The 20,083-nt window shown below is 43.5% G+C and overlaps 1 protein-coding gene across 3 annotated transcripts in view; it reads right to left on the reverse strand.

Annotated features, from left to right (window-relative positions):
* Window positions 1–20,083, reverse strand: part of rspo2 (R-spondin 2) — a 58,918-nt gene that overhangs the window by 2,207 nt on the left and 36,628 nt on the right. The window lies entirely within an intron of this gene.

Consider the following 20,083-nt stretch of genomic DNA (forward strand, 5'->3'; position numbering starts at 1 on the left):
TAAGATACAACAACAACCCAAAATATCATCTTTCATCAGGTATTTTGTTTGCGAAAAGACCCATGCAGTGTCTCCCCGAAACAGCGTTACATAAACTCATTGACCTGGACTCAATATAAAGAGAGTGTTGGCAACTGCTTGGTGCTGCACTAAGCATATCTGCTTTACTGCACCAAGGACAGGGCTGCGGTACTACTGACTGAACTCATCACAAGGACTTACAATAGGAATGGTTTTGAGTATTACCTTCATCGGGTAAGAATTAGCCATGGCAAACAACCAAGGATGAAGCAAAATAGTGATGGGTGCAAAGGATAGCGTTTCAAGCAACAAATGAATGACCTGTGACTGTGAGCTCCACTTCTATTGATTTGACTGTAAACTGTAGTGTGTCAAAGCAAACCAATGAAAAAGACTGCTGTGGAATGGATTGTGTGAACTCAACCTGCTTATTTTGGGCTGGAGAGCTCCGGATTTGGGGCTTGAGCTTGGATTTGATTACACTGTGAAAAAGGTGATGGAATAGGAAGATAACCACTTGTTTTAACTACAAGCTGATAAGAATGAATCACAGTGTGCTTGGAATAATGATGCCTCGTAAAGATACCTTTAATGCCTTACAAGTTCTCCAATTGTTCTCAATGAAAATGGTAAGATTATATAAAGAAGGTAAGATTATATAAAGAAGCCAACCTAATGAAGGAACACATATCAGGTCTTGGTTTGCGACAGAATCTCTGTTGGCTGTTCAGCGCAACACTTTTCAACTGTCACTGCAATAGAAAGAGAAGATAAGTCTGGGAAGTTGCATAACTCTCTTTTCCAAGTTGGAAAGGTCCCCCAGCCCAAGGTTAATCCAACCCAGGTTTCGCTGGGAAGGGCAAAGCATGCTGGGAACTGACTTCCTGCTCTCATGGAAGCTTGTGTGGTGGAGGTTCTGCACCCCCCGGCTCTGTGTGACAGAGCAAACTCTGGCTACCGAACCGCAAGGCAACAATCCGGCTGCCAAGGCCACAAATAAGATAACGAGGTGTGTGTGCGAGATGTATGTGTGCAAGGGGGAGTGAGTGTGAGGGAATTTAAGGGAAAAGAAAATCTAATGGGGGGAAAAGTGGAGTAAGGCTTGGATGATGAGACGCTATCTGGATCCTGATCTAGAACACAAAGAAACACGCCACGCTACGGTTTGCTGAGGGGCGAAGCACGGGAAAACGCTGCGGAAAAACAAGTCCCGTCGTTTCTCTGAATGATTCTCGGCCTTATTACTGCACTTGTTCAAGCTTTTTCTCTCACGAAAAATAGGTAACCGTGTGTAAAATGAGGGCATTATCTCTAATTGCCTTCTCATATGTGCTGGCATTGTAGTGGCCTTTAATGTGCCCTCACCAAAGACCTGTTTCTTATGCTCAGGGATACACTGTGAGGTACATTTGAAAATATTCACTCATTTAAGTTGACACGCGTGAGAACTCAAGACATTGCCTTGCTAATAGTAATTCATAATACAGATGCATGCAAACATCAAACCATCTCAGAGCTAATTCCTGCAATTAATGTAATCTTGTTATTTTGAATCAAGCCAATCTGAGCCTTGGTAATAACGTTTCTCGCACACAGTTAAAATCACCCTTTGAAAATAACGTTCAAAACTCTTCCATCAAAATCTCATGGCCTCCAATTGCAAAATACTACCCGGACACTTTGTACACTTGCTTTACCGATTCCACTTTAGATGTGTTGCATGACTTACGGAATAATAATGTTCATTAAAGTACTGTAAATCTGGAGCTGAAGGGCATTTGGCCTATAGGTTCTTTTTTTCCTAATTGCTCTTTAAAGAGGTCATTTTTATTCAAAACAGTGTTGCTAGGTGCCTGATAAACACGGCTTTCAATGCAATCAACTCAAGACAAATTACATTTGACGGCAATAAAGTGCATGGTGCAGCATTAAATTCCCTCTGAAATGGGTAAAGACTTGGTGGGCCCTTTCTTGGACACAGGGCTGCATTCAAAATGAATTGCTTGAAACACCAATACTATGTGAGAGTTAAGTTAAAAAGTACTTTTCCTGGCTAGTTCAGAACTGGGCAGGAGATCTGTAATCTAAAGGGTTTTACACTTCCTGTAACAGTGCTTATAACACACCCAGGCACACACTTATCCACACAATAAACTGCAGGAAAGATGTAAACTCAGCAGCTGCATTGAGTTCAAAAGGTGTACAGTATATATTTCATAGGTAGACCGTCACTGAAAAGTTATCTTTCATGTATAAAACAACCGTAAATCTTTTACATCGATATAATCATTTCACTTCCCCCTACCTTTATTTTTTTCATATTTATCACGAGTTGTATTTTATACGAGCGGAAATGGGCAAACATGCAGAAATAACCCACTTTAATGCTAGCTTTTTCAAGCATTCATGCTTAAAACAGCAGAGGACAGTATCTGTACTTTTTTAAGCTTCAGATACTTGTAGCATATATACTTTAAAGCACATACTTTTGTCTAAATGATACAAATAAAGTCTCTGCAACATTTTACAAGCAATTTCTCAAACAGCCAACATCCTTTTTTTCTAGGGCTGCTGTCTTTTTTCTACTGGTTCCTATGATGTGGTGTTGGTTGTAGCAAGTTGATGACAGCTGTCAAGACAGTTAGGCAAATCCTCATTCAGCACATGGGATGTAGAAACAAATGGAATGGAAGACTTTCCAGCAGGAACCGAATACACTCGAATGATGTCTGCTGTTTTCCAGTCATCAGTTTAAAATGCTACCATTATAAATCACCAGACTCCGGATAAATAACTATATGGTGTGGAGTCTTACAAAATCCACCATACTGATGAGATCTACTTTTATTAATATGTTTGTCGAAAGATAAGGACAATACTGACTTGATCACTTTCCCTGAAGCTACTGAAAACTCAATCAGACTCAATGCAAGAACAGATTGAAGTGTTCAGCTCAAACTCTTTAAACTGACTGATGACCCCTACATTACAATCTAATACCATATGTTATAACCCAATCTCAATACTGACAGCTAGAGGGCAACCAATCCCCACACAAGCCCCCTTCCCCCAGCATCTGATACAAAAGAGATGACCTATCATATCTACCCAAGAACTCCCATTTCGCCTTTCCCGCAGGGCAATGCGCATTCTGAACACTGAGCTTTCATCATCTCATATTTACAGCCGATGTAATCACTTAAGCTGATTACCAGGGTGCACAGAGGAAACAGTTTAATTTGCCTGGAAAGAAATTATGAAGTCATCTCGATTGCTTTCAAAACCAAGAAACAAATTCACAAATCTTTTACTGTCACACATTTAGTGTGTTGCGTCCTAACTGGGGATCAAATCAAGTTGTATGGCTTTTATCACAAAATTATAATCCTTCTTCTTTCCGGTTTGGATGCATTGGCTATCACTACCGCAAACCATGATTCAACCGATGTTTAGTTTAACTTCAAAGATACAATCTCCCTCTGCCAGTTTGACGTTTGTGTTTGTGTTTGAAATGAAAATTCAATCAAACCAACAAACACAAAACTGAAGAGCAAATCAAAACGTTTTGTATTTCTGAATCAGAAGCAGAGCCTGCGGTGGGATGGTTGTTTTCCGCTGTCAAAAACGACCTTTCAGGAATCCTTTGATGTCCATGCATGTGTGCGAGCTTTTCCGAGTGATATACTTGCCCTTTATGCCTATACATTAGTGATCTTGGGCTTCTATATCACCTATGTGAGCTTGAGAAATACTTAGTGTCATTTCCAATCTTTTCCGCTGCCAAACCAGTGAGCAAAGAAATATTAAACTTCTATGCACGCACTGTGGTGGACGTTCATCTCAAATGCACCGCTTTTTCTTCCACATCATTCTCCTTCTCCCTTTCCCCCTCTCCATGTCCCTGCGAGTGCTATTTGAGGCTCTCAGCAATAATAGAGACGACTGCATGGTGAAGGTCCAACTAAGACTATTAGACATATATCATATTATTAGGGCTCGCACTCCAGAATAATATCTCCTTGCGGAGCGGCAATATGACTACTTGTCCAACTGATGCCCTGAAAGATAATCAGTCAAATCCATATCCAGGGGGAAGGAAGCCAAAGCCCCCTTCATCTGTGTCAGAGCTAATATCTGTGTTTTGGAAAAAGGAACCAAACAAAGAACTTTACAGTAGAGAAATTCTGCACAATGCAACAGTGTTGTTTTCTCTGGCTTTTATTGACGTTTTTGTCACCAGCAAAGTTCATGAATCTTTCCCCGCTGTGTTGGCCCTGAGGCTACAGCAGGGGTATGTGCATGGTACCCTATAATCAACTAGGCCATGACCTGCTTAAAAAGAGCGAAGCACCGACCGCCGGCACAGGCCAAGTGATTTCATCCTCTCACGGCTCCGGCGGCAGGGCAGGAATCGAAGGCCTAATCTTATCTCCATTGCTTGCGGTTTGAGAAAAATCGATGGCTGACCTCGAGAAGGCATTAAGACATACGGTAAATGGCATCCTATCCTGCTGAAAACTCTCCTCTGCTCTCCTGTTACCCCATCCCTCCACTCAACGCAGACGGTCAATGGATAACATTTTCGTAAGACAGGGAGGGGGGTTGACAGAAAACAAAGAAACACCCAAACAATTTTTCAGAAGATTCGGATTGGATTTCAGGAACGTAAAGCCGGAATATGTGGCGGCCCGTCGTTTTCATAAACAGGCCAAAGCGGAGGCCATTATTTGTGAGGGAAGGAGAGAAGTACTGGCGCCAGTGAGATTTGATTTCAGTGGCAGAAATTGGATTAGCAGCCATTAAGGCCCTCCTCACACATACATTTATAATGCTGCGAAGGGGAAGGGTTCTGCTACCAGCCAGGGCTCTCACACAACGACAACTCCTCTGTCTGGGGAAAGGTTATGATGTGCAGTGCCCTATTATGATGCTGAACTTTGTTTCAGATGATTTAAAGGTGGGACACAGTGATGGGACCTCAAGTGGGCAATAGGTCATTAAGGTGTAGCCGAGAAAACAGCCACATTTTTTTTTTTTTATGCTGTTGTTTACCTACAGAGGAATGCTGTGGAGAAGTTTGCCATTTGGATAATAGAACATGATACGGATGAAAATAGTGTAAGAACGAGTACATTTGTAACAAAGTGAAAAAGCTACAATATTATGGAAGGAAACTCCTGGGAAATACTGCAGCAAAGAACCAGACGTCAGATGTAGGAAAAAAGAAATCAGCCTTTTGACAGAGAGGACAATCATTTACAAGAAGCTCATCTTGCCAACCAACTGACAAGAGGCTCTCTGCACAGCATCACTTAGCCCTAACAAGGTTACTGTGGATCACACTCTTTCATTCACTCTTTCATTCTCTTGGTTCTCTTTGCCCCCCCCCCCCCACGCTCTGCTTACTATCACCACGCGGCGAGGCAAGAATGATTTAAAACATACGCATTCCAATTTAAAAAGCTAATGTTGGGATTAGGTCGGTCATTATTTTCTCATCTATGGCCCAGTGGAGGATCTACGCAGAGATTTTAAAAAGCAGGTTAGCTCACCGCTCCGCTCTTTGATGCTTCGTTTCACTGACAGTAAGTTAAAGCGAAAACCCGGCTCGGAGATTAACGTCTCTAAGCGGAGAAGTCCCGGCAATACATGCATGACTGACACAGTGATTAATACGCCTGATGGTCAGTGCAGACAGCGTGTTTTTTGTATCCCCCTCTGGAGAAGCTCGATCACTGCGAGAAGCAGCCACATCCCAGAATGGCTAGAGAACAGATGATGACCCTGCACATTAAAGTTCTTCTCCATCAGTCTAAGTTCAAAGTCATGCTCGGCTGCATTTCCCAACACGGGAACCATTCCCTTGTTGTCACCTCTGGCTCCCAAGGTAAGGTAGAAACCTTCCATGACAGATGTTAAATTAGGCCAACTTCCAACAAGCTTAAAAACTAAGAACTGGTTTTCCAGAGCTATGTCCTCTATTACACCTTCACTTAAACACTTGTGCTGTGTTTGAGACATGCTGGAAAGTTGGGAATGACTTCTTCCTACTGTAATAGGAAAAAATAAATGGCATAATCCCTTAGGTCAGATTTCCAAGTCGGAAACTTCGGGCAAGATTTCTTAGATTTCAGAGACGCACTTTGATGCTGGCATGTCAACATGGCACAGTAATCCTTGAAACACTCCTTAAATTGATAAATACAGCATTGCCTTCTAGGAATACAAGAAATCTCTTTAAACATCTGTGTTGCAAAAAGTCCCTTTAAACAACCCCAAAGCCTTTAAAACCATGCATCACGTCTTCCGAGGTATTCACTGACTATCAACAGCTAGCTGAGCCCCTGTGACTGCACGTAGTCCTCCAGAAGTCCTGTCCACACAATGAAGCTCACACACCCACCAACTCTAAACAAAACCAAGGGGCTGAATGCAGGCTCACCAAAAATGGGCAAGTATTGTATTCACAGCATTTCAGCAGAATGGGACAAACAAGGAGAACATGTATTTCCTTTTTCCTTATCTTTAACAGCTTTATATGCATCGTGCACAGGAACTTTTTCAATTAAACATCACAACGGAATACAAATGTATGCCTTCTAAACGGCAACAACAGGCTACAAGGGTTAAGTTTCCTCATCTCAGTGGTATAGCGGTTCAGCCATTATTCCTAAATGTCTGGAGGGGGTAACAGACACAGAAAAGAGGAAATTAGGTCTGAGGAGTTAAATCACATGACGTGATATGGTTTTTGGGCAATGAAACCTTGCCAACTGTTAAGGTTTACCAACTTCCGCATGAAGCTGCCAAAACATAACAACTTGCCGTTGAGAGCAGAACTCTGTACGCACCATGTCGCCCCCTGCAGCAATGAGAGTTTGTTTGAATAGAAGCCTGATGTTTGTGACATAGCCAATACAAAACTTGGAAAATGTGCGAGCCAAGAGGTTTGTTACTCTAACTCCATTATTCAGCTTTGAATTAAGGCATCTAACATTATCGACTTTCTTTTCATTGTGTCAGTGGAGAAACGTCAGCAGCCAGGCAGGCATCACGAGGGGCTCGCTCTGTCTGATGCGCCTGGAAACCGCAGGACTCAGAGAGAAGTGAGCAGCCCTCTCTGCGGTCTGATATCTCCTGACTGACTCATCGACACATCTGGGTCCAAGTATATGCTCCGTGGGGCTCTCCTGCCCCACGGGCACTTTGGTAAATGAGGGATAATTAGCTTTAGTTGACTTTAATGAATGGCTTAATGTTGTGTTTCATTTCTGATGAGAGAAATATAAAGCTCTGCACGTATCAAAGGGAGGCCCCTGCGCCGATGTTCCTCAAGGCATGCCGCTGGTGTTTGCTTTTGCATTTGTTGTGTGTACGGGGGCGAGGCGGGATGAGCTGAAGATAGCTGCAGCATACGAGGGAGTGGCTTTCAAATGTGACCGCCGATCTGAAGATCAGGAAACCTGCCGGGGTATACAGTAGCAAACTCATCATTCTAGCAGGGAAGTTGCTACAGATGTGGACTCTGTTTGTCTTTACAGAAAGCTAGGGAAGGGCCAAAGCACTCTGTTTTGATTTCCACGTCTTCTATATCAAGACGAGGCCTCCATAAAGGCTTTGATAATTCCCACAGGCTTTGATATAAAGCAGGAAGTGTCTCCCAGAGTTATGATAGTCATTCATCTTGGTTTCCGATTAAGTGTATTGCATTGAGCTGATGGAATTAATTATTTTCAACGGGTACAAGATACCGCAGAGATTTATTTGTTCCATTCAATCTATGATTACAAGCCACTCTCAAGCTACTCTGATATAACTGTCATCTACATTTCCAGGCCTTTACACTGACACACTATCACTGATGGCTGCAGCTCCATGTAGTTCATTATCTTTGCCGTGCCATTGAGAAGTAAAAGCTTTTAAAAGCTGGACTTGGCAGAACAGTTTAGTACTTGCACACACTACCTTTTCTTTTATACAGCAATCAAGCTCTCTCTGTGTGAAGCAGCACCCCACCAGGATTAACTGTGCACTCTCTAAAAGCACCCTCAAACTGACACTGGATTAAGGCAGGAAAAGCACATCCTCATCCGGGGAGGCGAATCTGCATTTCCAGGGTCTGTTGAGTCTGGGCCTTGGGTAACGTAGGATTGGGGAAGGGGGCGGGTCAACCCCCAACAGAGGGCCCTGGCTTGGGGATTTACCTGGCTCAGCCCCCTCTCATGAGCCTCTAAGTCTTCACAAACAATCACTCTGCACCTCACCCCACTTTATGGAGAGGAATACAATGTTAACTAAGCCATGGCACGCAATATGGTGTGCTAAGAATAGGGGGCTTTCTGCACCCTTATGGGGTTTGAAGGTGTAGGAGGGACGCATGGATGAGGGTTTCAACAACCATTTTCAAACCCTTACTACTAGTAGTACATTCCTACAGTCAAAGGGAGGGTGTTACTCCGTTATTTGGACCGTGCCAACCCTATCTAACAATAACGTTCCCATACGAGTTAAATGCAATCTCAATTTCTAAGGATTTTCAAAGGCAGTTTCAAACACGTGGTTAATGTACATTGATACAAAACTAAATAAAACAGCAACATTACTTGGCTAGGTTTAATGAAACATCAGGGTTTGGCTTAGTAATGAAAAAACCTCTGATCCTGGCCACCTGATCTACTGTGGTCTTTCCCCGCAGGTAAGCCAATACTGGATGGTGTCAGAGATTACGGTGGTGTAAGGAGCTCTGTTCTGCTCATTACTGGATGAACTCCAGGACTACATTACGGCGAATAACTTCTTTACTCCGATGTCTTCCAAACGGATCATTAACTTGTGGAGTTCTGACTACAATTATTTCGCTAAATGTATGTCAATTAGCTAGTAAAATGTTTAAAATAACCCCAATGGTAGATCTGCCACCGCTATCACCTTGCTATGTAAGAGCAGAAAGCTAGGCGATGGGTTGTTATTGACTATATTGAGATCAAGAACAAGGTCACCACCAATATCCACAAAGTCTTCATCTTTGTTGCACATGTGTACAACAATGTGTTTGAAATCGGGTTTTTTTACCTCTACCAAGGAGGTTAAACTTTCTAAATCAGTTAGTCTGTTTGTCAGAAGGATTACGGTACAATTACCAGAGTTCCCGTGACATTTGTCAGAAGCATGATCTAACGAAGAGCCCATTCGAATGAATCCGAATGACAGACACATACACGCATTGCTTTTTCACTTATGGAAACAGCGTTGGCGCAGATCTGCCCTTTCAGAGTTCTGTTTTAGTGAGCGCGTGTGTTCATGTGCGTGCACACTCTTCTCTCCTTAGTTCCACCTGGTCTGCATCCTCCTGGTCTCTGTGGATCTGTACGGGCACGAGGTAGGATATAGGAGGAAATTGTCCAGCATGAGTCCCTCTGTATATCTCATTTCTGCACAAGTCCTTTTATCCGCCTGTCTCTGTACTGGGAAACCCAAGGAGGAAAGCCCTCACATGTTTGGACATGGAGCACAACTGTCCCAAAACAGGGCCAGACCCTAACAAGCGAGGAGCCAAGCTAAATCAGACGGGCTTAGACACTAAAACAAAGACAGGGGCCATCAGGATCATCGCGCAATCCCCGTGCAACGACCAGTGATGAGGGAATCAAGTCTGGCCGGGGCTTTTTGTTTGCTTTGATTGTTAGACTTACTCTCGACTGCACTGTTGTTCTCGTCTCCTGTGATGATCTAACCGACGGCACAGATTTTTCAATTAAAATAGCTCATTAGTTCACAGCGGAAGAAAGGCGGGGGAGGGTGTGTTTGCCGAGCTCCTGTTGCACGAGGGAGAGAGGTAAAGCCAATTCAGGAAGAGCTTGATCCTCTCTAAGGCCTGTGCTGCATCAAACACTCGTCAAACACCGGGCAGACAGACAGCTGAGTGGCTCTGACAGATCTGATCACAGACACAGCCAATAAGAGTCACCCTCCGCTCAGCTCCTCTATCCAGGCTCTCCCACTCTTGTCAATAATCCCCCTTCGACTCGCTCAAACACAAACAGAGGGCTTTGAGGCATATGGCAGACATTTTCTTGTTGTTTTTAACTGTGTATGATTACAGTGCAATTTCAACAGTCATTTCAGGGTCTCACCTCGCAGAGGAGAGGTTTGTGTACTCCAGAAGGCAGCAGCAGCATCTGTCAGAGATGCATCAAGAGAAGGAGAAAGGAATCAAATCAAAGGGATGCTTAAGCTCCCACTAATCCGAAAGAAATGTCTCAAGGCCTGTTTGGGATCACGGTCCTGAACCTTGCCACCCAGTGGGAAGGAGTATTTACGTTTGAAGGGATTTGATATGGTACCTGGGAATGGGTTGAGATCATGACACAGACCACTCGATCATGCCTCCGAGAGCCATCATCCTACATTTACTCTCCTGCCGAGCATCACTCAAAATACAGACATGAGGAAAGTATTTGCCAAATGTGAGTACCCCAAATTAGGGAGGGGTCACCGACCGTACAAAATGTATAGATTCAGATTCATTTGTAGGTATTTTACGGTGCATATTTGTATGACATTTTGCAAAAACTGAATTTCCATTGAACTGTCATGTTAACTTAATGTATTAGTGATATACAATATATATATTAACAACATGTTACATTTAATACTCCAAATATTGGTTTTCTTTCTTTTGGAGACCAAACAAATTGAAAAGAACCGGAGGCAAGTTAAGGATTGCTTCTCGCACCTACAAATGTAGATTAACAGTTAAACAGCAGCATATTTTAGGGTCAGAAATTCCCTTGTCTTTAACTTATAGGATGTCTCGAAGCACGAAAAACTTTTGTGTTTTAAACATAGACGTGGCAGTGAGTTGCGTTGCCACCATGTGGAAAAGAAATAGAAAATCAATGCTTATTAAAGTGTGTTACCCCTCTCCAAACAAACGGTTCATTGTTGCTGGCTCCAGACCAGTGAGTTTTCTTCACCCATCATATTAGCAGTAGGGATGCCAGCGATTATTCGATTATTCGAATATTCGCTACAGTCTCCATAATCGAATATTATTTTTAAAAATCGATTTTATTTATATTTTCTTTTTTTTTAATGTTTTTTTTATGTTTTTTTTTTCTGGCTTAGTTTCAACCAAAATATATATAAATATATATATGCTAATAATAGTAATAGTATTAATAATTGTAAATGGTCATTGGTCACACCACCAGTTTGTTTTACTGTAGTAAACTTGGAGGAAGCCTGCGTGCAGAGCAGACTGCTGGGGGGGTCGGTCGAATAATCGATTATTATTCGCCAGGGCTGCCGAATAATCGATTTTGATAATGGTCAGTTTCTGGCAACCCTAATTAGCATTAGCAGTTGATAACTGCAGACAGGCTTGTGTCTCAGGCTATTGGTTCTACTGGGGAAAAGGGGCTAGAAGAATACTTCACCCATAATGAGCATTTAAAAACTCACCCCATGGTACCTTGAGTTTGTGAAGAAAATTTACATTTTCTTGAATTCCTCCAAGATGAAAAATAATTCAAAACTGATCAAGTTAATGTTTTGATATACTTTTGCTGTTGTTAAATGCAGCCCCCCTTCACATCAAGGGAATTTCAAGGTTTTTTAATTCTTTCTAGAGTTCTAGAATATCAATATTATTTTCATCATAAAACAATTCTAAGAATCTGAGGTCCTACTGGTTCAGTAATTAATGTTCAAATGTTCATTTTGTGGGTAAAGTATACCTTTAAGGTGAATGAGTTTAAGGTCAATGGCTCACCGGTGACATCACCTCAGTGTTTTTTTGTGTTGATGGGAGTGTAGTGCTCAACAACCTAGGCAAGTTAGCCCTGGCCTCTACTTACCACTATAATGGCTCTGCTTTTAGTCTGCATCACCCCTGTATTTGCCACCGTTAATTCACACACACTCACAGGCGACCGTGCAGCCAAAAGGCCAGCAGGTCTATACTTGCTGCTCTGTTGTGTCTGCATGTCTGTCCACGCTCACGGACATGAGTGGGTCAGAAGCCACAGCCTCTCTCTGAATCCCCCGCTGTAATTAAAAGCTGTGATGTCTCCATAAAGACGCCCACCAGAGATGGAGAAAAGGAGGAAAAGAGGGTGGGAAGAGGTGGAGAAGAGAGAAGAGGGGCTTCTGGTGGCTGAACCGGTGCAACTGTGCACCAGATGTTTTCAGGCTTCCTTCTTTTCTCCTCCACGAAGCGTTGGCTGGAACGCTGAGCACCACGCATCCTCCGTTGCAGCTTGTTGATATGTGATACATGAGCGAGAGAGTGTCATTCGAGTGCGAGACAGGAAAAGAGAATGGAAACAGGGACAGGGAAAAGAGTATATAATGTGGAGACTTGTTCTGCCTGTGAGGTCGCTTTTATTGTTTGGCGGTGTATGTTACGCTTTTCTCACACTGGCGACGTTAACGTGTGTGTCTGTATGTGCGTGTTCATCCTCATTTGCCTTTTGTGGCGGAGACGGGGAGATAAAGAGAGGTGGCAGCAGTGTCGGGCTGGAGGTCTGGCAGACAGAGAAGGCGGGGGGGATGTAGCGCCATCAGACATCTGACCAACGCGGACTAAATGTGAGAAACTTCAACACAACGGCCTACTCCAATAGGGTCAGACACATATAGGCAGTTTTTCTTTACAGCACTGATGCAGAAATAAAATGTTGTTTGTTCCATATCATAACACTTCCCCATTTCTAACAAATTCTAATAAAGTACAACATTTTCCAACAACTGTACGCCTGTCAGAGTTGAGAGCCTCTAAAACTACATTTAAATCATCAAACTCCAAATCCATACCAATGAAGTGTTTTAAAAGCTGGGTAAGCAGGTTTAATTACAGGTTTTACAGAATGCCACCCCTGAAGCTGTTCTGTAAAGTCTTTTAACACATCAACGTATCAATTTCTCCGATCAGCCTTCCGAGGAAACTATTACAAACTGCGGTCAATGGCAAACCTCCGTCAAATCACAAGCGCACGTCTCTGGCTGGATCTTTTATAAAAGACCAAAAAAAAAAGAGAACGATATACGAGTCGAACCCTACTTCAAAGTTCTCATCACAAGCTGTTGCCATCCATCCCTTTAAAGACACAGACCGTGTCTCGTCTGCTGTAAAAAATCACAGGGTGTAACAGTACAAACTGCCCGTCAAGGGAATGTTCGCTAAAGGCGCATTTTATGGCCCTGACCGTGTCATGGGCAATATCAGCCCGTATACTGCTCAGCAGGGGGACATAGCTCCCGTTTGTGGGGCAAGAGAACATGAAAACATTCCACTTCTGTACAGTATCTCCCCCCTTTCTCCACCTCCTCCTCCTTTTTCTTCTCCCCCCCTCCAGTTTGCTGCCACTTTGTTTGTTTGTGTACGTCTGTTTTTGATGGGGCTGTTGATGTCGGCACATATGCCTCATTTCCTCTGTTAGAGGGATCACAACGGAAGCCTCGCAACCAACGCAGTGTTACGACTGTTTGACAAAGCCGTGCAAGGTTTTACAAGGCTTACAAATGTGTCATTCAGGTCATGATTGTTTTCCTAGTCTTGGAGTATACATCAACTTCTGGAGATATCTACTGTACTTCCCATCAAATCATTTTCGGGAAGTTATCTACATTTATCATCTCTGCCAATATTAATGCCTTGATTTGCGTGTTTTAATACAGATCACCTAAAAACTGCCACGATTTTCATCAACCTTGGTGAAAGGGTGTGTCATGCCTCAAGAAGGAACCCATTGAATCTTTGAGTGGCTAAGAATCACGGGCAGATACACAATGACTTTTTAGCATTGCGAGCTATGGCCTTGGCAGAACTCGATGCTTTCCGAGTGCCCTTCTGGTTGAAATATCAATAATATAGCGAGTCAAACAAAGGAGAGGAGTTCTGTATTGAGTGTGTGTACATCGGTCTACAAAAGGCAGTTTAGCAAAACCAAAACTCAACTGGGCCAAAGAGTGTGAAAGAAAACTCTCCACTCACACTCCCCTTCTTTCTTCCTGCTTGGGAAAGACCAGATGACAACACTGTTGAGTATGACGCCCCAGCGAGCGCTGCTGACCCCTCCTCTTCCATCCCTCCACCGCCTGGTCTTTGAAAGGCCTCCACATGTTTATGGCTCATGCCTGTGGTATGACGATGGATTCTCCATATAAAAGCCAGCAGGATCATGGGGTGTTTCAAATATTGCTCTCTGAAGACAGTTGCTGACAAACTGACAGCAGCCATATTTATTTTGAGAGCAGGGGCACTTAGTGGGAAGTTAATCAGAGACACCCCCTCCAACTCCTGCTAACCCCTGGCTTCCAGGATCATTCCCCCCTTCACCTCCAAGAATAAGGAATGTACCCAGGGCAGACAAGTCTTAAAGACTACTGGTAATGACTTTCCTCCGACAGAACATTTAACACGGCCAAACTGAAGCATGAAAGGAAGACAAATAAACCCCAAAGGTTTGGTTTGAGAACATCAGCATAAAGCAAGTTACCAATTGATTGCCAATCCAGACATGAGCCTACTGATAATCAATTTTCATCTGGTTAGGATGAGATATGAAACACAAACACAGAGACGGCGGGGGGAAACAGAATAATCTACGGCAGAGATTTGCAAATATGTTATAGCAGAAACTGAACTTGTAATAATTTGAGACTGTGACCGCGGCAGTGACCATAACCGCCATTGGCATTGGGATGCTGGCGACCTGGCCAAGTCAATGACAGGTTGATGGGTCTTTCCTCTTCACCATATTCACTACAGCACAGCCAGAGGATTTCAAGTTCATCTCAGCTTTACAGATTCACATTTGCGTGTACAGCATGAGGAAGTCCTTATTGTGTTTCAAGCTTTTTCCCATTTTCACAGCTAGATTTCTGCAGTATTTATTAAATGAATGAACGAAACAAGCTAAGGGGGGAGGGGTTGTCTCAGTCAGACACCAAAGTCAGGCCTTGTGTCCGGAGCCAGGCTATCCATGCCGTCCAAGGGAGGCGGGCTGCTTCTGAGGCCTTCCCACCAGCTACTGTGTCAGCCCCTATGGAGCGGCCTATTAAATGAAGATTAAGCTGTGGCTCCCCCAGTCACAACAGGCTGTGGTGCGAGGCACACATAATCACTATGACAGGTCGGCTGCCAATTAGTGCTCTCCTTCTGTCCTGGGAAAACGCTCTTCACTCGGCTCCCGCTGGCGGGAAGAACTGATCCGGATTGTTCGTGATATTACCCAGGCCAGAGATCGCCTTTAATCACCAAACGTCATCCCAATGTGTCAGGAATCAGAGCTGGACTTGTCATCTGTGCACCAGCTCTCCCAACAGTCCTGACTTCCCGGAGAACACACCCGGAGAACATTAATTGGAATAATGAGATAAGTACACGAAGGAGTAGAAGTGCTGTGACTTCAGAGTGGTGGAGAGTTCTTCTGCTGAGAGGAAAAAGAACATGCTCCATCAATTGGGCTTAAGTTGAAAGCGTGCATCTGTTTAAAAAAGAAAAAGCTGGCCTCATGGTCGAAGGCAACACATCCAGAAATGTGCATGTGAGGTTTCCAAGCCAAACACAGGCCAGACTCAGATGTGATCACACTGACTGCGTACCTAAAACGCTCAAAAGTGAAGGGTATCTTTCGCCAGAGCTTAAACCTCTTGGCTCGTCGAGTATAAACACCAACATTGTGTTTCACACGCTCGGACGCACGCACGCGAGTTAACTGCTTGCTCGTACGCAAAGGCTGCCAGTAACCGGAATCGTTTGGTGTCTCGTGCAGGGTGCGCTACAGACAAGGCGGTTAAGCTTCCTCCAGAGCGGATTTGAGGCAATCACCATTGCTCTGTGCATCGTTTTACAGGAGCAGAGGCTTTGGAGCAGATGGTTCGCAGACGGGGAGGACCAGGAGGTCCACAGCATATCGGATTCACCGCAGAACCACACACAGAACCTGGCTTACATTCCACTAGTCAACCAAATACCTCCTGGTCGATTCAGGGCGGATCTGGGTTCACTTTGGTCCCCTGTGCCAGACTGTAGGTGCTTGCTGGGTAAATTAAACAACTGCCCGCCTGTCTGTCATGCCCATGGTCTTAAATACAGACGGGCAGGGTCTTCAGATGTCACACTGCGGAGGAGAGATGAGGTGATAGACCTGTGTCTTGTCGTCTCCTACACCCCAGCCACAGGCTGTGCAACTTGTTTGTCCAGGGTTTCAAATTGATGGCAAGGGGAATAGACGGGGCATCATGGCTAGTTATCACAGTCACAGAACAAACACAGGCTGCACACAGAAGTTATGACAGACATTACTAGTGGTGGCTGGATTCGATCACTCAGATGACTGGTGGCATGGAGGGCTTGGCCTTGATAGAGCTCTACATCATAAATGGGTTCTCCTGTTACATGCACTGGAGATCAATACTCCCACGAGGCCTGAAGCTCTCCAAGTACAGGTACATAATCCAAAGGCCAAAGATACCATTGTTTGCTGCTTCTTTCTAACTCTTCCTTTCTCTGCTTTTTTTCCCTTTTTCTTTCCATGAGGTTGCCAGGGGGACTGTGAGTCTGCACGGGCTCGTAGAAGCATTTAGAGTGTAAGTCGAACCGCATTGTTCTGGAAAGCCAGGTCTTTAATATCTTTCTGTTATCAGTTCCAAATGTTGCTAAGCTATAAATGTTTTACTGTTCAATAACTTCATATTGTAAAACTTCTGTTCTTGTTTGGGTTAACTTTGTGTGCCTTTGCTGCCTCCTTGCACGACAAATGCCTCGAAAATGATTATACTTTTAAATAGGAATCAAGCAAGCAGAGCTGAACAAATGTCACTCCAGACTTCTACCGTAAATACTTATGTGCCGTCTGAGAATCTGAAAGCCGATTTGTAAAACTGTTGAAAATTAGCCCAAATTGCAATGGTGCGTTTGTGTTGGACTTTAGTCCCTGTTAAATCCCAAATCAGGGATTACATTAAGCATGGGTGTTTGGAGAGCTTTCACATTTTAAGTTGTTTACACAAGATCTAATGTCACTGACATTGCAGAAGCAGCTGTTGTTTAAAGATTATAGTTTAGTGGGTGGGCAGTAGTGAAAGAAAAGAAAATACCCAGATGGATTGATTAGCGATGCTAAGGGCAGCAGAAAAAAAGAAGCCGAGAAAGAGAAATCAAACCTGTCATACATGTCTGTTTGTGAACCAGTGAATCTGATGACAGGGGCTGCTGGGAAATCTCTGTAGGGAATTCCTTAATGGCATCAATGTGGAACACCCGGGCTGTGCAGTGTTATCACTCCACTCACCTTTCCTCTCCTCCCATCAGCTCACAAGACAGAGAGGGGGGGACGCAGTCTGTCAATGGTGATAGCACCAGAGCAGCTATTGATAAAGTATTTTTATTGTTTATAGCCCGTACAGAGAGCCACTCCAGGGATCTGAAGGAAAGAAGAGCATTTTACCGTCTCAACGACTTCCTTATTCCTCCAGAGAAGCCTCATGCTGAAAGCGATATAAGAAGAAATGCCTTTGTTCGTAACCATGTTTTGCTCTTTTTTTTTGTTTTAACCCATTGATTTCTGGGATTCACAAACACTTCAGAGCGGTCGTAATAAGATAAGAAAAAAGGTGTTGTTTTTTAACACAGTCCACAAATGTTATGTCCAATGCAAGCAGCTTTAAATATCATCATATTCAATTTAATTAAAGGTGGGGTAGGTAAGTTTTAGAAACCGGCTCGAGATACACTTTGTGTTATATTCCATGGAATGCTCTTAACATCCCGATAGCAATGAATATCTTAAGTGCTTTGACAAAAAATCCATAGAAAAATGTCATCTGTGGAAGCCGTAGTACTGTATTACGGCTTCCACAGATTGCCGCCCTGTCTGTCAGCCTTCCATCTCGTGCACGCACAAATGTATCTCGTGCCCTCATTGGGCGTGCATTGCAGCAGTACTTCAATGACTCGCCAGCAACAGACGGCCACTTTCACCAGTCTGCTGACATCATGTGCGCGTTCATGTGTGTTGGAGGAGGTGCTCTGTAAGGAAGTCTGAAGGAAGGGGCGGATTCCTTTCGGCTGCGTACTTTCAAATTTTAGTGCACTTGAGCCGGTTTCTGAAACTTACCTACCCCACCTTTAATTATACGTTTTACAGTCATACTGATGATTGGTTTGTAACATTTTGAGGCTTAAGAAATACTATTGGTTCATTTTTCCCAAATAAAATCCATAGATCAAGAACCTATTGTCATAGTGTCAGCTTCCGGATGACTTATAACTGCTTTAAGATGCTATTTGATTTGTAAGGCCAAGATTGAAGACAATGAAAATCATGTTTACTTTGTTTGAGTTTATTTATACGTACCTCAATTTCCCTACTACGTATTTCTTCTTCTAACAACTTTTTTTGGTGGCATCTCTCCCATTTTAAGGTATGTGCCATGTGACATTTAAACACAGCACCTGCCCTTGTAGAGTTTGTAGGGAAAGGTTGCTTTTAATAAACAATTGTTGACATGCCACAAAGGTGAAGACCAAATCGATTCAACATAATGCACACCTGTTGAGTAGACTTTAAGAACATTTGGTGCATTTCGAGTTGACTTGTCTTATTTTTCTCTCAGCATATGACTAAGAGATATTTAAGGGAATGTTCTCCTTTACATTGTCATTCAAGTATTATATGAAAATGAATTATGAGGTGAATTTAATAAAAGGGTTTTCCTCAAGGTTTTCTAATCACTTAATGTGTTTCGAAAGTAATGTGATTAATAGCAACGGGAAACAGTTTTTCCTAATAACTCTCTGCCAAAAAACATGTGAAACCATTCAATATGGCTTTTTCGATGCTTCGTGCAACTCAGCTGTTGGAAACATACCAAATTAGATGTTTGCCAAACTTCAAAAGTTTGCTTGAAATTAGCTTGACAGTTGGAAACCTTGCTTGTGACAGTGTACCACCACATGTTGTGTCTGTCCGTGTGCTCCACGCAATATTTCCCCCAGGCCATTTTGGGGACAGAGTGTGTTATCAGGACAAAGATGTATGGTCCAAACACCGACCGAGAACAGCAAATGAATCCCAGCAGTGCGAATGATCTACGGTGTTTACACTTTGTACGGAACGCATCAGACACGGTTTACACAACTCGTCATGTTTGATGTGAGTGCCTCGCCTCTTGACACTATCTGGGCTTTACTTTCTCTGAGTGTGTTTTACAGAGGGATTAGATCTTCGCCGACACAGAAAGGAAAAGAAGAAGATCACTCTTGTCGCTGTCCTAGTGCATCTCGGCTAAACTGGGACACAGGGATCTGTCAATGACGTCCAGTGTAATTGAAATACGTAGATATGTAGAAATGCAAGCCTGGGTGATCAGATAAGCATTGCCATAAATAGTCTATACCTACTTGCTGCATCCTCTTACTTCCTGTCTCCGCTTAATCCACAGCATCATTACGGTCTGCAGTTATATAATCCTGTGCTTATCCTAAACAATTAGGATAAGCAAAATTCTTGCGAGAAAAGATGATAACAATGTTCATTTTCAGTAGGGATGCTCCGATCAATCGGTCACGGATCGAGATCGGCCGATACTCGCTCTCTACCGATCGATCGGTCCTCTCTAAACATGCCGATCGCGAGAGCCGATCGCATGACGTAAAATACATGACACTTTTCTCTGTGCGCGGCAAAACAAGGTCGCCAAAATGGCTTCACCGGTCTGACATTATTTTAAGGTATCCGAAAAAGACAGTAAAATAGCGGTATGCAACGTGTGTGAAGCAGAAATCCTGCAGCTCCGTCCGCTGTGACGGACCGGTGAGCGGAGCAACACACACACAAGAGTTAGACCTAACACACTTAGCTATTGTATCTACCTCTGGAACAAGCTAAACTAGTTATAAATATATTTATTCTTCACTGTCGGGTCACTCATTACTGGATCAGTGAGCTGCATGAGATACTGGCAGGCTGTCTGGAGAGAGAGAGAGGGGGAGAGAGAGGGAGAGAGAGAGGGAGAGAGGAAAAGAGAGCGCTTCCGCTCATGTCTCCCTTGT

Source organism: Pseudochaenichthys georgianus, chromosome 16 (assembly GCF_902827115.2).
Source record: "Pseudochaenichthys georgianus chromosome 16, fPseGeo1.2, whole genome shotgun sequence".
Lineage (NCBI taxonomy): Eukaryota > Metazoa > Chordata > Actinopteri > Perciformes > Channichthyidae > Pseudochaenichthys > Pseudochaenichthys georgianus.